This window comes from Stigmatopora argus, chromosome 1 (assembly GCF_051989625.1).
Source record: "Stigmatopora argus isolate UIUO_Sarg chromosome 1, RoL_Sarg_1.0, whole genome shotgun sequence".
Classification (NCBI taxonomy): domain Eukaryota; kingdom Metazoa; phylum Chordata; class Actinopteri; order Syngnathiformes; family Syngnathidae; genus Stigmatopora; species Stigmatopora argus.
This window is the reverse complement of record NC_135387.1, coordinates 2,838,702-2,857,296: the sequence shown is the minus strand read 5'-3', so window position 1 is coordinate 2,857,296 and position 18,595 is coordinate 2,838,702. Positions and strand designations below refer to the sequence as shown.

At 42.3% G+C, this 18,595-nt stretch overlaps 1 pseudogene across 1 annotated transcript in view; it reads left to right on the top strand.

Moving 5' to 3' along the window:
* Positions 1–15,228, top strand: part of LOC144074287 (immunoglobulin-like and fibronectin type III domain-containing protein 1) — a 45,779-nt pseudogene extending 30,551 nt beyond the window's left edge. Inside the window, exons 13-22 of the transcript XR_013300269.1 lie at positions 26–322; positions 1,334–1,513; positions 1,587–1,715; positions 1,807–2,106; positions 2,334–2,419; positions 2,511–2,703; positions 2,781–3,077; positions 3,498–3,824; positions 8,867–9,011; positions 14,115–15,228. The product of XR_013300269.1 is annotated as an immunoglobulin-like and fibronectin type III domain-containing protein 1 (transcript). The remainder of the gene's footprint in view (positions 1–25; positions 323–1,333; positions 1,514–1,586; positions 1,716–1,806; positions 2,107–2,333; positions 2,420–2,510; positions 2,704–2,780; positions 3,078–3,497; positions 3,825–8,866; positions 9,012–14,114) is intronic.
* The last annotated feature ends 3,367 nt before the right edge of the window (positions 15,229–18,595 follow it).

The following is an 18,595-nucleotide window of genomic DNA, read 5'->3' as shown; positions in this document are numbered from 1 at the left end:
TAACTTGCCATTTTGTTTGTTTCAGACAAACCCACTACCCCACTGGGTCCTGCAGAGATAACACTTAGTTCAGCAACTTGCATTGAATTTAAATGGAGGCCACCTAAAGATGACGGCGGCTCGCCTATTATCAGCTACATCATGGAGCGACAACAGATTGGAAGAAACACTTGGAAGAAAATAGGGGAGATTCCGGGTGTGCCTTTCTATCGAGACACCGATGTCAACCGTGGGCGCAAGTACTGCTACAGAATCCGAGCTTTGACCTCGGAGGGTGTAAGTGAAGTGATGGAGACCGAAGACCTACAAGCTGGCATACTCGGTGAGACTTCACTGATTGAAAAATATAAATCTTAAAATTACTGTAAATATATATTCACTATCTAGACTGTCTTCATAAAAGGTCCCTAGGATTATTAATTCATTCATTCATTCATTTTTTGAACTGCTTTATCCTCACTATGGGTGGGGTGCTGGAGCCTACCCCAGCTGACTTTGGGCTAGAGGCAGGGGACACCCTGAATCGGTGGCCACCAATCGCAGGGCACAAGGAGACGGACAACCATACACACTGACACCCATACCTAGGGGGAATTTAGAGTGTCCAATCAGCCTACCATGCATGTTTTTGGAATGTGGGAGTAAACCGGAGTACCCAGAGGAAACCCACGAAGGTCCGGGAGCACATGCAAACTCCACACAGGTGGATGTGACCTGGATTTGAACCCAGGACCTCAGAGCTGTGAGGCCGACGCGCTAACCACTCGCGCCACCTGGCCGTCCTGAATACATCACAAATGGGAATATATGACACCTAACGCAGATCTGCACAAAAATGTGACATGCTGTTATCGTTAAGTTCCAAATGGTAAGCAGAGTTGGACCTAAATGCAGGGAAGGAGGCAGACACGAAGACGAACATAATGTTGCACAAACAAAATCTTTAATAACATAAACTTGTTTTCAAAAAATTAAATTAATTAAAAAAAGGGAAAATAATTAAAGAAACAGAGGAACCAAAGTAAAAGCAGAAGCAAAGAAACCAAACTTGCGCGGGGAAACACTGGGGATGAGGACTCCGATAAGGGGCTGACGAAAACAAGGGGTTTAAAAACACAGACAGGGGTTGATGAGACAAGGAGAAACTGCTGGGTGACAAGAGAGTCAGAGAATAAGGCGAGACAGCAGGGGCGGTAAACAACAGGTAAAATCAATGGTAAATCACAAGGACAAGTCACACAAAGTGAAAATTACCCAAAACTACCTCATATTACCCCAAACCACTGGTTATGGTTTTCCTCTAATCTTAATCATCGGGGGCTTTTTTCTACAGCTTTCCCTAGTGCCCCAGCACCTCCAAAGGTGATCAGTGCCTTTCATGATTGCATTAACCTTACTTGGACAGCACCAAGTAATACAGGGGGCTCACCAATTCTTGGCTACATTGTTGAAAAACGCAAAAGAGGAAGTAATCTCTGGACTGGGGTGAATGCTTCAAATGAGTCGATAAAAGGTAGGCTTCCATGTTTCATTTGATCAAATATGTATTTTTTTTTAAATGCAGACCATAACTTGTGTATTTCCAGAGACGAAATGTCCAGTGAAGGATGTTGTGGCAGGTTTGGAATATGAATTCAGAGTTTTGGCAGTGAACCTATCGGGACCTGGGGAATTTAGCAACCCATGTAACTTTGTTTTTGCACGAGATCCCAAAAGTAAGTTTGTCAATTGAAATGAATAAACTTCATGTTCATGTTACTCTTATATTTGTTTTGGTTAAACTTGTTTAATATTTTTCATCCCCAGAAACCCCTGGTAAAGTTATTGGCTTAAAAGTAGTAGAAACTTCTTACAACCACTTTGTCTTGACCTGGACCAAGCCTCAGGATAAACCTGACATACAGGATGAAGCTAAAGGATATTTTGTTGAAATTAGGAATGCACAGTGCCTTAAATGGTCCCGAATCTTCACCATTACAACCACCTACACTGCTAAAGGCCTGAGGGCAATGGATATGTACTGGGTCAGAGTCAGTGCAAGCAATGATGGAGGAGAAGGCGAAATCAATGAGCTAAATCACTATGTTCTTGCAATGCCACCCCTAGGTATTGTTCATTTATCACTAGTGATTAATGTTCATATATAAACAGGTTGAAACTTGAAAGTAATTACAGCACATTCTATAATACACTATGAGGCAGAACATAATAAATTAATAATAATAGCAAATACTGAATAATGCTGTGTATATTTATCAGTGGTTTTGACTGTAGCTTGTTTATTACATTTGTTCCTGTCTTCTTCACTCAGTCTTTTTATTTTTTATTTTTAGTGAGACCGAGATTCACAAACAAAAAGATGAAAACATTTACGGTAGTGAGGGCAGGGAACTCTGTGAGGGTAACCATAAACTTTGAGGTGAGATTCAATATTTTGGTCATATTCTTTATATTTGAACATCTGAGTCAACATACTATGTCTTTCATATGACTAATTAAATTATTTATAGGCTTCACCATCACCTGACATCATGTGGTTTAAGGACAATGGGCCTGTGCCAAAGCGAGTCACTGTTATTAACTCAGACAGCACTTCACAGATGTTGATCGCTTTGTCAGAGCGCTCTGATTCTGGTATCTATTCAGTTTTGGTGAAAAATTTGGCTGGCCAAGAGACCTTCAGTACAGAAGTCAGGGTCACGGGTAAATTAGGAACTTGCTGAATTTTACTTTTACTTTTCACTTCTTCTGGAAGTTTCTTTGTTGACCTGTTTTTGCAGATGATCCAAAGCCTGCTGGACCTGTGGAAATAGAGGAGAATGTGCCTGGCACAGTGCAAGTCACTTGGCAACCTTCTCCCGATGAGAAGCTTGATGACAGGCTGCATTACACAGTTTCCAAACTAGACTCAACCAAACATGCATGGACCACAGTGGCCGACAGACTCTTCAATAACAAGTTCACGGTCTGCAATATCATGCATGGGAGGGATTACCATTTCAGGGTCTATGCCAAAAATGACATGGGTGTGTCAGTGCCCTCTGAGTCACCCACCTGGGTAGTGGGGAGAAAGAAAGGTTTGTATATAATAGAACCAATTTTAAAAGTGGAATAAAATACTACAGCAAGTGACTTAAAACTAATTTTTAGAACAACCTTAAATTTAAATCCTAATTAGTATTCCTTTTTCCGTTGCCGCTTTGTAGGCTTTTTTTCTGAGGGACCATTAAAGGCTCAGAGAAATTAAATTTTGAGACAATTATTTAGTGGTTTCGCCTTTTAAAGGGTTGGAACCAAATGGACATCTATTCACTGCTACCAGCTCCTTCAACTTGGATACTTACTATTTATAAAGCCATTTCAAATTCTCAGTTGTAGAAAGAAAGGAGCCACATGATTGGATGTCTCTAGAATTATCACACTGAAAGAATTAAATACAAGAACATAAAATTCAAAGCTTGACTTCGTGTAATGATTCACAAACCTTACTTTTGCAGAAAAGCTTTCGCTGATCCTACCAAACAGAGAAGAGCCAGACCTGTGTTGTGCTCCGGATTTCATTGTACCTTTGAAGCTACATGCAGCATCAAAAGGCTATGAATGCTACATGAGTTGTGCTGTGACAGGAAACCCCAAACCTCGCATCACATGGTACCGAAATCATGTCAACCTGAACACCGACACCAACTATTACATCTCAAACACTTGTGGAGTTTGTTCCTTGATGATTCTCAGCGTTGGCCCTAAAGATGTGGGAAAGTACACAGTCACAGCAGAGAACGCACTGGGTCGATCTGAATGTTCCACCATGCTAAGTGTCAAAGGTGAGGGTGTAGAATAGTTTGGGACTGTAAAAAGTTTGCGAAGGTCGGTAGTAATGCACTTTTATATTTATTCACTTACATTTACTTGAGAAAAACGTACTTTTTTACCATGCCATACTTTTGACTTTTACTTGAGTAGATTTGTGAAGGAGAAACACTGTTCTTATTTTGGCTACACTGCTCATTTTTTTCTTTTTTTCTATATATTATCATTTATGTAATTTTTGCCAGATATGTCCACAATGGCTGTTATGAAGTTTCACTGGTTACACGTTTTGCCAATGAGACGTCACAACGTGACTCATGACTCCCGTTACACTAATCCCTCATTCATCACGGATAATGTAAACCAGACATGGGCGCGATAATCGAAAAAATGCGAAGTATAAGCACCCTACGGATCGGCCTCTCCTACGCCTCATCACCGGCCGGCGCGGACGCCCGCCGGACCGGCCACTCCCACGCCACATCACTGGCCGTCGCGAACGCCCGCCGGACCGACCACTCCCTCATTTTGTCACGGGCTGGCTCGGACGCCCCCCGGACGATGTTAACTAATACTCATTGATCAGCAAGAGCATAACAATCATTCATTCATTTTATGAACCGCTTATACGCACAAGGGTCACGGGGGGGGGGGGGGGGGGGGGCTGGAGCCTATCCCAGCTGACTTCGGGCACCAGGCAGGGGACACCCTGAATTTGTGGCCAATTGCGGGGCAGGAGGAGATGGACAACCATTCACGCTCACACTCATACCTAGGGGCAATTTAGAGTGTCCAATCAGCCTACCATGCATGTCTTTGGAATGTGGTAGGAAACTGGAGTATCTGGAGAAAACCCATGCAAGCCCAGGGAGCACATGCAAACTCCACACAGGAGGGCCGACCTGGGATCGAACCCAGGACCCCAGAACTGTGAGGCCGATGCGCTAACCACTCAGTCGCCGGGCCACTCAACAGTGTAATAATGTTGGCAGAAGCATTTAGAGATGTTTTGTACTTTACAAGTGTATGAAATGACTAAAATAGGCACACATGTTCCTGTAGAGTGGGGCAAATAAGTATTTAGTCAACCACCAATTGTGCAAGTTCTCCCACTTGAAAAGATTAGAGAGGCCTGTAATTGTCAACATGGTAAACCTCAACCATGAGAGACACAATGTGGGAAAAAAATGAAAACCTCATTGTTTAATTTTTAAAGAATTTATTTCCAAATTAGAGTGGAAAATAAGTATTTGATCACCTACAAACAAGCAAGGTTTCTGGCTGTCAAAGAGGTCTAACTTCTAATGACGTCTAAGGAGGTCTCCACTCGTTACCTGTATTAATAGCATCTGTTTTAACTCATTATCGGTATAAAAGACACCTGACCACAACCTCAGTCTCTCACACTCCAAACTCCACTCTGGCCAAGACCAAAGAGCTGTCAAAGGACACCAGAGACAAAATTGTAGATCTGCACCAGGCTCGGAAGACTGAATCTGCAATAGGTAAAATGCTTGGTGTAAAGAAATCAACTGTGGGAGCAATTATTAGAAAATGGAAGACATACAAGATCATTGATAATCTCCCTCGATCTGGGGCTCCATGCAAGATCTCACCCCGTGGCGTCAAAATGATAACAAGAACGGTGAGCAAAATCCCAGAAGCACACCTGCGGACCTAGTGAATGACCTACAGAGAGCTGGGAGCACAGTAACAAAGGCTACTATCAGTAACACAATGCGCCGCCAGGAACTCAAATCCTGCACTGCCAGACATGTCCCCCTGCGGAAGCCAGTACACATCCAGGCCCGTCTATGGTTTGCTAGAGAGCATTTGGATGATCCAGAAGAGGACTGGGAGAATGTGTTATGGGCAGATGAAACCAAAATAGAATTTTTGGTTCAAACAATGGTTCTCATGTTTGGAGGAGAAATAATACTGAATTGCATCCGAAGAACACCATACCCACTGTGAAGCATGGGGGTGGAAACATCATGCTTTGGGACCAGGACGACTGATCTGCATAAAGGAAAGAATGAACGGGGCCATGTATAGAGAGATTTTGAGTGAAAATCTCCTTCCATCAGCAAGGACCTTGAAGATGAGATGTGGCTGGGTCTTTCAGTGTGACAATGATCCCAAACACAACCAGGGCAACAAAGGAGTGGCTTTGTAAGAAGCATTTCAAGGTGTTGGAGTGGGCCTAGCCAGTATCCATATCTAAACCCCATAGAAAATCTGTGGAGAGGGTTGAAAGTAAATTTGAAAAAAAAAAATCACCTTACATTGTGTCTTTTTTCTTACTTTTTAATCCCCAGGTTTGATAAATTACATTGCGCAAGTCAAAAAGTTTGCCCACCCTTGGTATAGACAAACTTGCCTCTTTTATACTATTATTGTCCCAAATTAAACACATTATCAATAAGTTGCGTATTATTGGCGTTGTGTGTACATGTTTTTCAATTCGTCCTGTTCTCGTGTGTGTAGTATAGACAAATTTGCCTCTCCTGAGTAGGTACTCTGCACCTCAGTCAACATGAATCGGACGTCTACCGCCGTCAATGGCAGCCGATGGGTTAAATGAGTGCTGAGTACTCTGCACCTCACAGTCAACATGAATCAGATGTCTACCGCCGTCAATGGCAGCCGGACGTCCGGGTACCGATCTTCCTATGGGATAATGAGCTTTTTTATAGCAAAAAGAAAAATCCAAGGATGAACAGGAGAGAAAAACATTATACTATTTTGAAGTGGTGTTCATTCAGCCTTATTTAACTCAGATTAATCTCTGGAAGAAACTCAAACTTTATCAAACCTGGGGATTGAAATGTAAGAAAAAAGACACAATTGAAGGTAAAAAAATATTTTGAAATTTACTTTCAACATTAAGAACATATAAATTATTCAAAGAAAAAAAGCAGTCTTTAAATTGAGAGTGATGAGCGGCATGTTAATTAAGCTTCTGTACTGCTGCTGTGCGTACATGTGCAAGTTGCTATTTTTAACACAGTAGAGAAACTCACATTTCAGTGGGAACTGTGTTGTTGTTCTCCAAGTTACACTCCAACAAAGGTCTAGACTAGTGCGTCATCTATCGGGGAAACGAGGGTATTGCAGGGCAAAGGGAAATGAATGAGGTCATTGATTTTTACTATAATTTGTACAACGTCGGCGGGCCGGATTAAAAAGCCTAACGGGCCGTATATGGCCCGCGGGCCGTAGTTTGAAAAACATGTACACACAGCGCCAGTAATACGCAACTTATTGATAATTTTGATATTAGATATTTAGATATTAATGCTCTGACATTGTCAACGCAATCAATGACAAACTCTCTCTCATGATTATAATTTGGAGAGCATTCGAATCCGAGAGTGAGTGAATCCGGTGACGAATAACATGTACACACACGCCATTAATACGCAATTTATTGATAATTTTGATATTAGATATTTAGATATTAATGCTCTGACATTGTCAATGCAATCAATGACAAACTCTCTCTCTCATGATTATAATTTTGAGAGCGAGCGAATCCAGGAGCGAGCGAATCCGGGAACAACCGAATCCGGCGACAAATAACATGTATACACTCGCCAATAATACGCAACTTATTGATAATTTTGATATTAGATATTTAGATATTAATGCTCTGACATTGTTAATGCAATCAATGACAAACTCTCTCTATCTCTCTCATGATTATAATTTTGAGAGCACGAGATTACCTGGTTGATCGCTTTCAACAGTAAACTCTCTCTCTCTCATGATTATAATTTTGAGAGCAAGCGAATCCGGCGACGGATTGTCCGTTCGACGAAATGTCCGGCAACGAATCCGGCGACGAATTGTCCGTCGACGAAATGTCTGTTCGACGAACTGTCCGGTGACCAAACGTCCGTTCGACCAACCATCCGGGAACGAAGTGTCCGTCGACCAAGTGGTGTCCGTCAACGAAACGTCCGGGTACCAGCACGGACAAATAGACTTAGGGACAGTTTTTTTCCTACATCCATCAGGACTCTGAACTTGCGTTAGCACGACACACAACCCCTTCTGTGCAATAACAATGTGCAATATCTTAGGTTGTGCAATATTTTAGAATTTACCTTGCCAGGATGTGACTTTTATATTTTTATATTACTTATTTATGGTTTTTTTTTTATGGGAAAACGCACTTTGTGGAGTAGCACCACCAATTTCGTTATACGCGGCTGTGTGATGACAATAAAGACTTTTGATTTGATTTGATTTTGTAATTTGAAATAACGACACTTTAAACATTTTTGGCGGCTCTACCCACTTCTGACAGTTTGGAATTGTGATGCAAGCCATTCTCCATTTGTCCCAGCACACAGAAAAGGGGACAAATAAGTGCTGGTTTGTTTGCTTGAGAAAAATTCCCCAAAGCAAATATAATAAAAATATTAAACTCATGTCATTTCCACAAGGCAGTGCACTGCAATAATTCTCAGAAATTTAACAGAGGCATGTCAAAGATATTAATACATGGGCCCTTTTTAACATCATGAAAAACAAAACAAAAAAAACGTGTCATTTCATTTAATGGTTAATAATGAAAAATCTGTCTGTGTCCCATACAGAATGAAGAGTAGGAGGACGATGTGAGAATAATTGTCTTTGATATAAGATACCTTGTTTTAAATGTATAACTCTGCTTACATAATCTTCATATACAAGCCAGCTATGTACACACCCAATGCACGGTTAAAGAGTGAAGAAGCCGTGGAAGAAATGGGCGTACCCAGACAGATGCAGGAGAGAGATCATGACTTGAGCGTAGCTGGATTTCTGAAATATCTACTAATTTGGCAGGGACTGTTCAACTGCCTCACAATTTGTAACTGAAAAACTCTTTATCAAACAATAACTAGTCAACTGTAACTGAAGGCGTGGTGTTGGTTTGCTCAATAAAAAACCTGCAAAATGGAGAAAGGTTAGAAGTCTCAGCACGGACCACGGGACGGCTGCCTTCTCCTTTTGCACAGGTAAAAAAAAAAGAAAGCTCGAGTTTGTCATCTTTGAATCTTCACAGGTCGTCTTATCTGGGAAGAAGGTTCAAAAGTTCTACCTCAACAATTTGAGGGCTCGTCTGGGAACGTCTGGTAAAGACTGTTGAAGAATTTGGCCAAAAGGACCAGGTACGAACGGATGATGGACACTGGTCGACCACAATAAAGGTAAGCAGAACCTGTTTGATCAAATCTGCATTAGTTATGACTAAAATATAAGTGTCCTGAGTCCTAGTAGTAAGCTGTCTGTAAACTAAAAGTCTGTAAAGAAAAGACCTAGGATAGAATAAAGAGACATACAAGAGACAAATACAGAAATGGAATAGAGATTACAGTGTAAAGGGGGATACCTGAGTGTGGCAAACTCCACCAGTTTCCTGATGAGGGGCTGGAAAAGCCGGGTTAGAGTCCTGGAGGCCTGAGGAACCTCCTAAAGAATAATGAAGAGTATAACAAGACCAGGCAACGTACATGGTATGAATGGTGGGAATTACTGAAATACGACAGGACAGGCTCGACTTTCAGCATTAGCTTTGATGGCGATAGAAAAGAAGGAAGAAAGAAAGGAGGATGAATACATCCTGGTCCACAAACACAGATGCCCTGTACAAAAGGGGCCAGAGCCGCCTCTACCTACTGAGGAGTCTACGGTCCTTTGGAGTGTGCAGGACACTGCTGAGGACTTTCTACGACACTGTGGTGGCCTCTGCAGTGTTTTATGCAGTGCTTTGTTGGGGATGCGGGAGCACGGAGAGGGACAGGAACAGGCTGAATAAGCTGGTCAGGAGGGCCAGCTCTGTTCTGGGCTGTCCTTTGGACTCTGTGGAGGAAGTGGGAGAGCGGAGGATGCTGAGCAGGATGATGTCCATCATGGACAGCACCTCCCACCCCCTGCATGAGTCTGTGGAGTCCCTCCGAAGCTCCTTTAGCAATAGACTGCGGCACCCTCATTGCAGGAAGGAGCGCTTCCGCAGATCCTTCCTCCCATCAGCTGTCAGGCTCTTTAACAAAAAAATGGCTGGGTGTTAAGACCTACCGTATGCATGCATGTACATTTATGTGTATGTATGTATGTATATATGTCCTAAGCAACACGCTTATTTAATTATATATTTATTCATGTATTTATTTCTTGACCTACTTCTTACCTATCTATTACCTATCTATTTATGTCTAAAATGCCTTTCCTATTCCTGCATCCTCACCCTCTTGCCACTGGAACAACGAAATTTCCCGAATACGGGATGAATAAAGTTATCCAATCCAATCCAATCCAATATTGTGTACAGTTAAAAATGATTTTTGGTGAGTAAAATATGGCTATATTCCTAAATAATATTTCAATTGGATGAAATTCCCGTGGAAAGTCGTCCTCTGGGCCCGGTTCTGATATCTGAAAAGCTCCAGTGTTTGTATGTACAAAAATACAAAATACCAATGTCAAAATCTCAGGGAAGTCACAGTGAAGTGTCAGGCAAGCAGGGCAAGGCACATACACACCTCCACCCAAAACGCGAACAAAACGTGACAGCTTCAAACTTTCCCTCTTCGGGTTTGTCCCTACCAATTAACAACTGTTGATTGTGTGTACAGGATGGAAAACCAAACACTTTGAGAAGGAGGTGGGAATGGTTGAGACTGTCACACCTGGCACGAGTGGGCGAGCGTATCGTGTCTCCTGATAGAACAATCAGGAATTTGATTCCCGCCACTAGCCCTAATTGTCTTCTCACTACAGTCTCCATAGGAGAGGACGGACTCCCACCCCTATCTCAGTGAAAATAATCAGATTCCTTTGAATTTGAATAGAGCATAGGGCAACAACAAAAAGGACTTCCGCCGGGAGAGTGTTAAACAAGCAATAATAATAATAATAACAAATAAATCTATTGAGTATTAAATTGAATGGCAAGGAATATAACTATGTAATTAGGATACTGCACTCTTGTTAGAATACAATTAATAGATACTGGTATGTTTGATTTCACTTTTGTTTGCTTATGACCATGTCACATGATGTGTCTAAAGCCTGCATTTTAGATCATTTGTTAACTCCTTTTTCTCAAGGCTCCGAGGAGTGGAGGATCTTTCTTTTCACAGATATACGTCCCCTTGATAAGGAGTGCACACGGCCTCCTTTTGGGGAGCAGTTTGCCTCAGCTGATTTATGGACAAGTGGTCTGGCTAAGGAGTTTCCTCCCTCATTGTTTATTTTTCCCAATATTGATATTGGCCTTTAAAATGCTGTCTCTATTCAACCGTGACTGTCCCATTCAATGTTCCCTCTATTATTTTGTTTGTCTGGGCAGAAAGACAACCTGCCTGAGCACACTGAGTACCAGTGTGAGCAACATCATCATTGCTCGCTATGGGCACACACCAGTATCACACCTGCCATAAGCAGGTGCATGTCTACTACACATAAATGATTTAGTAATAATAAAATGTAATGATTAATATCTATGAATGGGCGGCCCGGCGGATGAGTGGTTCGCGCGTCGGCCTCCCAGCTCTGGGGTCCTGGGTTCAAATCCAGGTCGGTCCACCTGTGTTGAATTTGCATATTCTCCCTGGGCCTGCGTGGGTTTTCTCTGAGTACTCCGTTTTCCTCCCACATCCCAAAAAGATGCATTGTAGGCTGATTGGACACTCTAAAATTGCCCCTAGGTATGGGTCTGAGTGTGAATGGCTGTCTGTCTCCTTGTACCCTGCGATCGGCTGGCCACCGATACAGGGTGTCCCCCGCCCTTGGCCCAAAGTCAGCAGGGATAGGCTCCTGGCCCAAAGTCAGCAGGGATAGGCTCCAGCACCCCCCACGAGTGAAAAAGTGGATAAAGCGGTTCAGAAAATGAATGGACAAATATCTATGAATAAAACATCTTCATAAATTCCATTAGAATATGCACAAATCCGACTTAAATTTTACCTTATTTTACACATCTGTCCTCACTTCTCATTCTCGTTCAAATGACTTTTCTGCTGAACGTGTCACTTGAGATAGTCAAGTTTCCATTTATATGCAATATTTTTCCATGATTTTGCTTTGATTTATTTAATAAGGGATAGCACATATTAATGAACATATTTATATTCATGTTAATGAACATATATATGTAAGATTGTAGCCGAGGGCTAATTTCCATTTATAGCCCATTGTGTAGGTTGAAGACAAACGATCACACATACTAGACACAGACACGCACGCACGCACACACACAACCACACACAGTAGATTTAGACAGTTCTCACCCAATTTCACCGCTTGATAGAAGGGCTGTAAAACACAAAAAACATAAGAGTGGACAGAGCTACTGCCACTGGCTACCGCGTAAATGGCGCCATCATGGGGAAAGGGGGAGATTTAAAAAAAAAACATTTGGTTTTTATTTACTGCGCGCCATATGATTGCTGCTGCGCGAAGAAGACGAGAGTAGTGTGCAATTGCGCACGCACGCAGCTTAGAGGGAACATTGGTCCCATTACTATTACATTCTACCAGAGGTACTATTGATTACTCATTTATAGAAAATTAACATTGCTTTTTGACAATCTTGCAAATTAGAGTAAGTCTGAGGAATGTGATATTCAGTTTATACTAATCAATGTTGTAGTACTTTTATTTTCCGGGATGGAGAAGTTACTGTTTCTTCAGAACAACTCAAAGACTTGGCTGCACAATTTAAAGAACATCGAGAACTCTTCTTGCTTTAAACTGACGGATACTTGTGTAAGAGATACCAAGACCGCAGATCGTAAAAGAAAGAAGAATTGCGAGTAGAACTTCAACTGGGGACGATCTAGTCGAACAGAATTTGATTTTTATATTTTCTTTCTATTTTTTGTTACCATGATAAGGTACATTGTACCAGTGGCGGTCCGTGCATTTTCTCGTAGCGCCTTCAACGAATCAATCTCAAAAACTATTTTATGGCTATAAAACCTCGACTGCAGCTACAGCTGCGACACAAAAAATAATCAATAAATCAATGCACAAAAATGGGGTAAAATCCACTTCCTAGCAGAATTTAATGATTAAATACAAATACTGGAGCTTTTCAGACATTACAACCGGGCCAGGGGGGTGATTTTCCCGGGAAAAGACAGCGATGAACGTCAATGGCGTACCGGCAAACATTGCCCGAAAATGGGGCAAAATCCAGCCGAAAACAGTATTTATTGATTAAATACAAATACTGGAGCTTTTTAGACATCAGAACCAGGCCGGGAGTATCATTTCCTCGGGAAAACGACAGCGATGAACATCGATACGTCCATATACGTCCATACGCGAAATGGCAAAAAATTTACTAAAATGGGGTCAAATCCACTTCCTAGCAGCATTTCATCATTAAATACAAATACTGGAGCTTTTCAGACATTACAACCGGGCCAGGGAGGTGATTATCCCAGGAAAAGACAGCGATGGACGTCAATGGCGAAATGGTAAAAATTGCACTAAAATGGGGTAAAATCCACTTTAGCATTTAGTGATTAAATATAGAACCAGGCCCACAATTGCAATATTATTTAGGAATATAGCCATATTATAGTCACCCAAAATTATTTTTAACTGTGCACAATATCCATCCTCCTTTCTTTATTCCTTCTTTTCGATCGCCATCGAAGCTAATGATGAAAGTCGAGCCTGTCCTGTCATATTTCCGGCATAGTCCGTCTTGAAAATGGCTTTAAATAAACACAACAATATATTTGCTTGTGCAGATAAGTTAGCGCAATGAAAGTGGCGCACACACCATTTTCCCGGCTGTAACAGGCTTGCTAGCTTTGGAGTTGACCGCCCTTTCTTAATGATGTCCATTTTTTTCTGGAAAAGTCCGTCTGGAAAATAGCTTTGTGAGCAAATCTGCAACCAAATCTGTCGGCCATTGTGGGTGGAGTTTGCGATCTCTGGCTGCCTCACTATGGCTTTGGCCCGCCTACTAGCCAATCATAGTTGGTGAAAGCAATGACGTATCTCAGCCAGCAAAATGCCAACGCCTATGAAGATTCATTGTGGGGTTGACGACTCGAAATCTGATTGGTTAAAAGCAACAGTCTTGTTTAATGCAGCAGACCCTGCAGAACTGATTGTGAAGGCTTTGAGGCAAATCTGATCTGGCAACAAATAATGGCTGAAATGTGATTGGTTAAATGCTTCAATATAAAAACACACATCTGGAAGCAGTGCAACCATGGGGAAAAGCAATAAAAGGAAGCTAACAGACCATTTGGAATAATAAGTATTGATGGACAAAATATAATATGATTCAGATATTTCTTAGGCCAGCAGAGAAGGCCTTGAAGGCCCTGACGCCCGCCACTGCTGGGACCGCCGGAAACCTTCTACGGGGAACTGCACCACGGCTGCGGGGCTCGACGGCGCTGCCCTATCCCTGTTGATCTCAGCACTGGAGCGGTCCTCCAATTCGACCACAGACGGGCCCATGCAACTCGGCGGTAGACATCTCCCGACAGAGCAACAGAGAAGAAAAAGAGCTGGCTTGTGCTTTTACTGTGGCTTGCCGGGCCACCTGGTGGGCAGTTGTGATGCACGGCGCTTGCACCACTGTGTTACAACCCCCACAAGATTTCTCGCACCAGAGAAGAGAGGACAAGGACGCCCAAGGACTTCCCGTGAGTCCCTGTCCGGCATGTCGGGGAATTTGGGACAGCAGCTGTGTAGTAAGAGGTTGCAACTATCCACGGTAGTGTTTTGTGGGGAAAAGAACTTTGAAGCTACTGCTCTCATTGATTTGGGAGCAGATGAGTGTTTTATCGACTCGTCCGTGGTCGCCACGATTGGATGCCCATTGACTAAACTCCCTGTAACTAAGAGCGTGTGTGATTTCGATGGGGGATCTCTGACGGACATAAGTCATGTAACTACCCCACTCAGTGTTAAATTATCCGGAAACCATAGTGAGGTCCGCCGCTTCCTAGTAATGATTGCGCCATAGAGCACCGTTGCCTGGTTCTGGGTTGTACCAGCTATCTAATCCTGAACAAGAGGCATTGAGGGATTGAGGGAGTATATCTCCTCATCATTAGCCGCTGGTCTGATTCGCCCATCTTCGTCACCGCAAGCGGCGGGTTTTTTCTTTGTCGGGAAAGGCCTCTTAGGTCCTGTGTCGATTACCGCGGTTTTAATGACATTACATTTATTTAAAAACAAATATCCCCTTCCTTTGCTGGACTCTGCGTTTGCGCCATTATCACTACCATGTATACTAAATTGGATGTATTTAATGCTTACCATCTGGTCAGAATCAGAGAGGGAGATGAGTGAAAGACAGCTTTCAAGACCCCACTGGGGCATTTCGAGTACTTAGTTATGCCTTTTGGCCTCACCAACGCACGTGTTTCAGAGCCTCATCAATGATGTACTCCGTGACATGTTGGATAATTTTGTTTCATTTACCTGGACGACATACTAATCTTTTCGCAAAATTTCCAAGAACATCGTCAACATGTCCGATTGGTTTTGAGGCATCTAAATGAAAATTAGATGCCGAAAAAATCATATAATGTTAATGAAAAAGATTAAAAGTTCAATGTAATATTGTTTTGAATTGTGTTCATGTGTTTGTGTGCTCTCTGCCTCTTTTGCCTAACGTTAGCTTCATGACGCACAATACCTTTTGCATGTTTATTAATTTTAATGGCTTATTAAATATTTTTATGATTGTTTTCTCTCATCTTTGTGTCTTCACACTTATCCTACAAAATTGGGACATGTTGATGAATTTTTAAGGGTTTAGTTGATAATTTTGTGGGGACCGTGGAACAAATTTGAGTATTTACATATAAAGTACTGCTCAACTTACAAAATGTTCAACTTAGGAAAAAAGTTCTGGAACCAAAACATTTCGAAAGTTTTTTCGTGGATACTGTAGACCAGGCATGGTCACTGGGAAGATGTAGTGCATCTCGGCACTTTATATGATCTTCGGGGCGCCCATTCTCCTTCAATGGCATAGGTGTCAAATTCATTCCAGAAATGGCCGAGTGGGTTCAGGTTTTTATTCTAACCACCAAGACGATACCTTTTCACCAATCTGTTCTCTTACAACTGTAATCAGTTGATTGCAGTTGGGTGCTTCCAGAAGACCTCCTCATTGGCCTAACTGTCTGCACTGTAAGGAGGAAAACCTGCCCCCCGTTGGCCCTTTCTTGAACCATCTGTGTTCTATGGTATATCGAGAAGCGGTGCCCTGACTTCCCCCATTTTTCACCGCCATTTCTCATCTATCTCCCGCTTGCGAGTTTCAGTATGGAATTTGACATTTTTATGAACTTTTTAATTTTTAGACTTCAGGAAAAAATCTGCCACGTAGTGAAGCCGCGAAGTGACGAAGGATCACAGAATATGTGTGTGTGTGTGCGTGTGCGTGCGTGCGCGTGTGTACGTCGACACGTGTGTAAATACACGTACATAGAGTGGTACCTTGAGATACAAGCTTAATGCGTTCCGGGAATGAGCTCGATTGTCAATTTACTCGTAATTCAAATGAACGTTTCCCAGAGAAATGATCTAAAAATTAATTCGTTCCTACCATCTGAAAAAATACCAAAAACAGGATATTGGATTGGAAAAACATTTTAATTTGTTCTAATTTGCCATCTATTAACAAAATAACAAATAACTAGCGGTTTATTAGTTCCGTATTTTCACGACTATACGGCACATCGTATTTTTCGAGTGCTATTTCTGTATTTCACACACACAAAGGACGCACCGTTTTTATAGACGCAGCCAGGCATGGCAAAACATACACGAGCTTAAACATACACGCTACACTCACACGCTAAAAACACGTTTTTAAAAAGGCAACGGAAGCAAAACTGAGTTCAGTTGTACTTTATTTAGCCATTTTACAATGTACGCACGTCATCATCACCCACAAATCCATGAAAGTCCTCATTTTCTGAGTTTTATACGTTCGTCCAGGCGGCCACAATCCATTTGCAAATAGTAGCTAGCTAGTAGCTAGAGTAACTGTTCCAACCCTGCTTTCCATGCTTCGTCAAGCTGTGTTGATGTATACAGGCCACAATCCATTCGCAAATAGTAGCTAGCTAATAGCTAGCGTAACTTTTCCAACACTGCTTTCCATGCTTCATCAAGCTGTGTTGATGTTGATGTATAAAGGCCACAATCCATTCGCAAATAGTAGCTAGCTAGTAGCTAGCGGAACTTTTCCAACGTTGCTTTCAATGCTTCGTCAAGCTGTGTTGATGTCGATGCATACAGGCCACAATCCATTCGCAAATAGTAGCTAGCTAGTAGTTAGCGTAACTTTGCCAACGCTGCTTTCCATGCTTCGTCAAGCTGTGTTGATGTCGATGTATGCAGGCCACAATCCATTGGGTGTATTGACAAAAGAACTACATATCCAAGCAGTCACTGCGCAGTACTTTTTCTACGGGGAAAATAGTAGAGTCGGAGGCTGCTTGCCGTAGTTGTGAGAGCTGTAGAGGATGGTGTGCCCTATCGACTGATTTATTTTATTTTATCGTGATAAAAATTTTAGTATTGGTCCATATATAAAGCGCACTGGATTATAAGGCGCCCTGTTTAATTTGGAGAAAATTTAAGACTTTTATGTGCGCCTTATAGTCGTGAAAATACGGTACTAAAATGTGTTTAATTGTACTAAAATTAGACAGATTTCGTGGAGGGAAGGGAGAGAGGGGGACAGAGAGAGAGGGGGAAGAATTTTTTGCATGGCAATGCGCTCGTAACATAACATAAACAAATTTAAATGAACTTGAATTACGATGCAGACACTCAAAAAAAGTTTAATCAAACCTTACACTAAACTTACTTCTAATTTTGTTTTAAATTGTTATACCTTTCTTCTCCCGGGTTGGCTCGATTTGCCCTGCCTCCACCCTGACTTTCAGATGTAACCTATCGAGGGTTGTTTGCTTTTGTCTTCCCATCAAAATATTCCCAAAATGATGCACACAAATGTCCTCACAATAGGATAACGCACGGCCACTTGCCAACTCTCCCGGGAAGTAGTACACCTCTCGTATTAGCGAGCAAGCTATGTATGGTACATGAAACCTCATTTGTGCAGCTGGTGAGAGCAGGTGAAGGGATGAAAATCACTACCCTCTTGATGATGAAGAACAGTGGACAGTTACAAAACCAAGGACCAGACAACCTGGATCGGATGAATAAGCTCGTGCCTTTTCTGAGGTACGATGATCATTTGTGTGGAGTTTGCATTTTCTCCTCGGTTTTATGTGGGTTTTCTCTGGGTACACCAGTTACCTCCTGCATCCCAAAAACATGCAGTGTTGGCTGGTTGAACACTCTCTATATTGCCCTTTGTATGAGTGTGAGTGTGAATGGTTGTCCGACTGTTGTTTTTCCCTTTGCCTTTTCCCTACTCCTGTTTGTCCCCCCTGCCTCACCGTTGTGCTCGCGCAGCTGCGCGTGATTCAAAATTAGTCCCCGTTGTGTCCCTTCAAACGCCACTGATTATAATGTCATTGTCGGATCGTCTGCCTAAATTCCCTTACAATGTATCCATGTTACCTCGTTCCTCGATTCCCCGTGTTTTCCCTAGTCCGGTTTGGTTTCGTGTTTCGTTTCCTAAGTCAACGTTATTTTGTAAGGTCCCTCCTAAGTTATTAAAGTTTTGGTTATGAGCACTATTTCCCTCGTCCTCGCCTGCTTCCCCGCGATTGGGTCCTAATTCCTCGTACCTCGCCTCGACGTCTCCCGTGGACGTAACACCAAC